The sequence below is a fragment of the Macaca nemestrina genome, chromosome 5 (assembly GCF_043159975.1).
Source record: "Macaca nemestrina isolate mMacNem1 chromosome 5, mMacNem.hap1, whole genome shotgun sequence".
In the NCBI taxonomy this organism is placed as follows: Eukaryota; Metazoa; Chordata; class Mammalia; order Primates; family Cercopithecidae; genus Macaca; species Macaca nemestrina.
In genome coordinates, this window is record NC_092129.1 from 116499297 (window position 1) to 116506288 (window position 6992).

A 6992-nucleotide genomic window follows, 5' to 3' on the forward strand; every position below is an offset into this window, starting at 1 on the left:
AGTCAGTGTTTTACATACTCTCTTTTAACCACAAAAACCCCACTAAAATATGACAATTTGATATTTCATTAAAACTCCATGCAAGGATATTTTCTTTAAGTCAAATAAAAAGAATTAGAACTATTAACAATTAGATGACTTGTCATCTCCAAAGTTTTTATCTATTTGACAAGTTTTCTTTTTCTTTTCAATTATAATCCTAGTATGTTTTTGTTCTCATCACTCATCTCCACATTTTGTCACATTGAACAGATACATAATCTGGCTTTAAAAAATACAGAAAGTTATGTGCATCTCTTCAGAAGCCTGTTACAGAGGCAGCAATAAAATAATTTTATAACTCAGTATCTAGTTTGCATTTTGTCTGTATTATATCATATATTAATTGTGCTTTATATAAATAGAAACATGCATAGTAATATATGTGAGTCTTTACACATTAACCAGTTGAAGTTATTAACTCTTAACTAGAATTCCATGTATGAATATACCACAATTTATTCATTTTTCTGTATTGGCATTTGATATTTTCCAGTTTGAGACCATTAAGAATAGTGCTGTAATGAATATAACAATTCCAAGTTTTAGCAGAACACAGTGAATGATTTGTTTGGCATTTATCTAAGAGTAGAATTGTTGTGTCTTATTGTATACATATAAGCTAAGACACAGAATGAAAGCATCAAATCAAACTTAGTATATCAGAGATCTTATACCTGAGCAAGCTTTCTTAAGTAATTTCAATTTGAAAACAATCATACATTTCAGAAAAAGCAGAGATAAGATAGGGGCATTGAGGCTGAGTTCCCAGGTCCTGTTTTCTTCTGTGAGACATGTCTTTCTGGTTCAGAATAAAAGATGAGATCTCTATATTAAGTTTGCAGTACCATTTCACACAGCAGGGGCATTTAAATTGTGAAGTCAAAAAATTTTGAAGTCAAAGAATTATGTAACTTGTATATCTTGGGTTCTTTTTTATAGGTTATCCTGAACCAGGACATCCTGCCAGGGTTGTAGGTAATCCTGAACCAGGACATCCTGCAAGGGACATTTTGGAGACACAGTCACTTATTTCTAGCAAATATTATTAATCTATTTATTTGGAGGTCCAGTTATGAAGATTAGAGTGGATGGACTAAAGAGCCTTTCTGTCACCCAAGAACTTCCCTTTGTGAGGATAATGAATGGATTAAAACCCAGCTACTTGAACTCCTTCCCAGCATGGGCGGCTTTAGTAGATACTGCCAAAAAGTTTTACAAAGTGATTGTACTAATTTACTCTCTGAGTAGAAGTGTATAAGTATGTAAGATGTTATCAACATGTATTTTCCATTTTTGTTTTGTTGTTTATTTTCCTCTTTACCATTATGGTAAGCATGTAGTAACTATGAAGTTGAACGCCTTTTCATATCTTCGTCGGTTTTTTGAACGTTGTCTTTTGTAAAGGTTTTGTTCAGAAATTTTTACCCAATTTTTGCTGGCTTTGTGTGTCCTTTCCTGTTGATTCATGGGAGTTTTTATATATTCAGGATATAATTTTTTGCATATATGTGTTATGAATACCTTTTTCTACTCCATGTGCTTCTTTTTTACTCTTAGTATTTTTCTGATGAGTAGAAATTCTTAATAATATTATTATCTAGTGTTCCATGTCTTTTTAACATAGAAAACTACTACTAAATTTGATATTCCAAGTTTCTCTACTCCTTGGCCTAATTAAGAAAATACAGGGCCCAGACAGTGTGAATGAAGATGATACCTTAGAAGGAAGAAAAGAGGAGAACTGTAAATGATTTTATGATACTTTGTCCATGTCACACAACCATATAATGCACATTGTCACACTTTATATTCTGAATGTCTGGCCATGCTGTCTTCTGACAGTTTTGGGATTAGAAGGCCTGATAATTTTTTGTTTTTCATAGCTCAGCTGCATCTGTTTATTTGCTACTTTTACCTAAAAGATGTGGCTTAAATCCTATTTTCCACATTAGACATGCAGAAACTTTGTGTGTATGTTTGTGTGTGGATGTGTGTGTATCCCTACTCAGCATTATAACAAAGTCATTCCACATCTGCTTTTGTTCCCTAGATGGAAAAGATTTTCTAAAGCGTTTCAAGGAAAGTAGTCTTTATCAATAAGTTCCTTCTTCAGCCCCTTCTTAAAGATTACTTAATGGCAGAGGGAATTGTAAGAAATTTGTCTCTAATTTCTCACATATTGTGAGAAATTTCTGCTTTTAGTATTGTCAGGTTTTTGAATTTTAGCCATTCTAATAGGAATGTAGTGGTATATCATCTTTGTTTTAATTTGCAATTCTCTAATGATAAATGATGTTGAACATCTTTTTATATACTTATTTGCTGTCTGTGTATCTTCATTATTCAAGCGTCTATTCAGATCTTTTGCTTACTTTTTAATTGGTTGTTTGTTTTTTAGTGTTGCTATAATTACATATTAGTTTTGTTTGTTTGTTTTTGTTTGTTTGTTTTAGAAACTGATGTTTATTTTCTATCAACCATTTTTCCATGTTGCTTAAGAGCCCGTGCAAGAACAGCTTAAGACTATTCAATGGTTGCTTCTACCCATTCAGTGGCCTGAGCAGTGGGAGCTGCAGATCAGTCTTCCGTGGCAGGCTGAGCACTCCAGTCTTCAGTAGGGAACTGCTGAATAGGCACAGAGGGCACCTGCACACCTTCAGACCAGTCTGCAACCTCAGGCTGAGTAGCAGTGAACTCAGGAGCTGGAGCAGTCCATTCACCCTGAAATTCCTCCTTGGTCACTGCCTTTTCAGCAGCAGCCTGCTCTTTTTTTCAATCTCTTCAGGATCTCTGTAGAAGTAGAGATCAGGCATGACCTCCCACGGGTGTTCACGGGAAATGGTGCCACGCATGTGCAGAACTTCCCGAGCCAGCATCCACCACATCAAACCCACTGAGTGAGCTCCCTTGTTGCTGCATGGGATGGCAATGTCCACATAGCGCAGAGGAGAATCTGTGTTACACAGAGCAATGGTAGGTAAGTTAACATAAGATGCCTCCGTGAGAGGCTGGTGGTCAGCCCTGGGGTCAGTAACCACAAGAAGCGGTGGCTCCCGGAGGGCTGCCTGGATCTGGTTAGTGAAGGTTCCAGGAGTGAAGCGGCCAGCAATTGGAGTGGCTCCAGTGGCAGCAGCAAACTTCAGCACGGCCGGCCCTCTAGCCAGTATTCCTGGAGGATATAACACTGACATCAGCAGGGTTTTCAATGGCAACAATGGCACGAGCCACCAGCAGAAGCTTCTCCCAGGTCCTCTTCAGATTTATGATGTAGATGCCATCACTTTTCCTTTTATAGATGTACTGTTCCATCTGGAAGTCAAGATTGGTGCCACCTAAGTGGGTTCCTGCTGCAAGGAACTTAAGGACATCCTCCTCCTTCATTTGCAGGACATCAAGGGCTCCGGACATTGTGAAAGTTTCCCTTTAAGTTACGACGGGAATCCAGAACAACGCCGTATGGACCCCTCTGTAGGTAGTGCGGAATTACATATTAGTTTTAAGGGTACTTTGCATATTTTAGATAACAGTCCTTTATCAGATATGTGTTTGCCAAAATTATCACTCAGTCTGGGGCTTGCTTTTTCATTTTCTTGTGTCTTTCACAAAGATGTTTTTAATTTTAATAGCATCTCACATTTTTCTTTTACAGATGATCCTTTTGTGTTGCATCTAAAATTTCTTCGTTCCTACTTCATTTGTTGAAAAGATGATTCTTTGAATTGCCTTTACTCCTTTGTGAAAGATCAGCTGGCTCCACATGTGTGGATCTATTACCAGGCTTTCTATTCTTTTTCAGTGATTTATTAATATGTGCCTATTTTTTTCACCAGTACCAGACTGTTCTGATTTTGGTAGCTTAGGAAGTCTTGAAGTCTAGTAGGGTCAGTTTTGCAACTTTCTTCTCCTTCAGGAGTGTGTCAGTTATTTGGGATCTTTTGTCTTTCTGTATAACTTAGAATCAGTTTGCAATATGCACAAAATTGCTACTTGGGATATTGATTGGGATTTCTTTGAATCTATAGGTGAAATTGACATCTTAAAATATTAAGTTTCTAATAAATGAATATGAAATATCTCAACATTTGTTTAGATATCTTTGATTTTCTTCATCAGAGTTTTGCACTTTTCAGCATGAAAAGCCTGAGTATTCTGCTGGATATATTTTGATGTATTCACTTTTGGGGTGCTATTGTAAATGCTATTGTATTTTCAATTTCAAACTCTAATTGTTCATTTCTAGTATGTAGGGAAGCAATAAACATTGGTATATGAACTTCGTATCCTACAACCTTGCTATAATTGCATATTAATTCCAAGAATTTTCCTGTCAATCCTTTGGGATTTTCTACACAGACAACCATGTAATCTGTGAAAAGGAAATTGTATTTCTTTCTTCCTAATCTGTGTTCATTTTATTTCCTTTTCTCATCTTATCATACTAGCCAGGACTTTCAGTACAATATTGAATAGCAATGATGAGAGAAGACATTCTTGACTTCTTCTCAACCTTAATAAGACAGTATCCAATTTCTCCCAATAAGCATAATATATTAAAAACTGTATAGTTTTTGTAGATGTTCTTCATTAGGTTGAAGTAATTCTAGTTTGCTGAGAGTCTGTGTTGTGAATGGGTGCTGAATTGTTTTTAAATGCATTTTCCACATCAGTTGGTATGATCATATGATTTTTCTCCTTTAGGCTGTTGATGTGATTGATTTTTGAAAGTTGAACCAGCTATGCCTATCTAAGATAAATCTCACTTGGTTATTGTATATAATTCCTTTTAGTTGTTCTACTTTTAGTTAGCACTAAGATATAAAGGCATAATTTAATGTTTTATATATCTATAATTTGCAACAAAATTATTATTGTTATTTGCATCTCTTATCCAAAATATTTTTGTCATTTAGTAAATGCATACTAAGTATTTGCCAATTGCTTTCTTTAACAATCAGCAGCTATTGTCAAAAGGTAACAAAGTAGAGAAAACTCCTTGAAACATTACTTGTCAGACTGAAGCTAATCCTGGGATTAAAAATTTATCATTTTTATTAGAAGGCTCTCTTCTTCAATGAAGCCATTGAAGCAATCTACTTCAATTTCTTCCATTATAGATGTCAATACTTATTCATTTAATGTACTACGAAGAAGCAACAAAATCATGAAAATAAGAAGCTACAAAGTTATAAAAATAAAGTAAAATAGCATTTAGGAAGAAAGTACAACAAAAAAGGCAGCCCTCCTATCCTATAGAAAACGATGGAGAAATTAGTTACATTATTTTTGCTGGTCCCAGAAAAAAAGAATGTTTGAAATGACTTGGAGGTAGAATATTGTGAATTCTGATATCCGAAATGTGTGAGAAATATTAGCCAGAGAAACAAACCTATTTCTGAGGAAAGTACCACAACAATCCTGGAAATGATCCAGTGGCAAAACATTTTTGAGCTGTGTTGGTGGTCTCATCAGTGATTGAATGGAATCCGAGAAGACTGGTGTGGTGGTGTGGAAGAAATGTAATAATAGCAGAAAGTAATATCAAGTCACTGTTTTGATGTTACTGTTGGATCTTGGAATTATTAAACTATAAAACCTGCCATAAGGAAATGAATAAAATATAAAATACTTTGCCCACCCCCACTTAATAAGAAAAGCACACCTTGCTTTTCTTGCTTAAGAATGCTTAAGAAAAACAAGTCCTTGTTGTGAACAACCATATACCTTCCATTTAAAGGTGAATCAGAATGATCTTATTAATAGATATACCAAGTTCTTGGAATTTACCTATGATTGTGCATGTAGCATTGAGCCAGTCATTACGAACCTCTTTGTTACACAACCTGAGGTAAGCACAATTTTTTTCTTCATCAGAGAAAGTTCTTGCAATTTTGTGAAATTTTGAAATGAGAAATCACTTTTGAGAATGATGAAAGAGCAGTGTACATATGTATAAAGGACCTACTAAGTTTACCATTTCACTTATGTAACTCACAGATGTATCCATTATACTATTCAAATTTTTGATGTATAATTAATAAATAGCCAGTTTATGTGGGGTGATCCATTTTATTTGTTACCTGAAAGCAATCTGGAAATGTTGTTGCTTACAGAAAAAAAAGTCTTAATACAGAAAGGTAAAACTTATTTTTATTGTTAGTAATATATTCATGCTATTTTATTGATTTTTTAGTATCCAAAGGCAGCCTCTCTGTTTTCTTGTGTTAATGTGAAGTAAATTATGATTAATTTCCACTAACTTTCTTTCTCACGAAACTCTAGTTATTATTCCATTCCTGTGGCATATCAACCAGATTGGCCTACTCTGCACCATTTCTTTCCCCTTCTAGATGGCCTCCCTACATTTGTAGCTGGCCAGCTACAAATTAAACGTTGTGATTCCCTTACAGCTCGGGTTCTACATGTGTTTCTGTTTCTCCACGCAGTTATACTCACAGAAGACCTGGGGGTAGAAGTGAGCAATAACACACGGTGGCACCACAAGGTGAGACGGAGTCTCCTGGCGGCATGTTTGAGAAAAGTAACACGATTCAAGTGCTGGAGCAGAACCTATGAGAAGAGGGTCTCAGGGGAAAGAACTGGCAACCACATCCCGCAGGTCCTGGTAGATGGAAAACCTTTGGAAGATCGTGAGCGGAAAGACACCATCTGACTTGTATGTTAAAGGAATTGCTTTGGGTGATGTGTTGAAGAGATTCTAATGTGGGAGGGTGGAAACAGAAAGACTAGTTAGGGTGTCATCACAATAATTTAGATAGAGGTGATAGTGACTCCAGGTAAGTATTAGTAGTGGACATGGTGAGCATGGTCAGATCCTAGATACATTTTAAAGGCTGAACCAAGGGGTTTCCTGGATTAAGTGTTGCAGAGGAGGGAGGACTCTTCCACTGGAGGAGCAGCTTGGCCAAGTGTATAGAGGAAGAGTGCTCACC

At 35.9% G+C, this 6992-nt stretch overlaps 1 pseudogene; it reads right to left on the reverse strand.

Moving 5' to 3' along the window:
• Positions 1-2565: 2565 nt before the first annotated feature.
• LOC105479491 (small ribosomal subunit protein uS2-like) lies at positions 2566-3513 on the reverse strand (annotated as a pseudogene).
• Positions 3514-6992: the final 3479 nt, after the last annotated feature.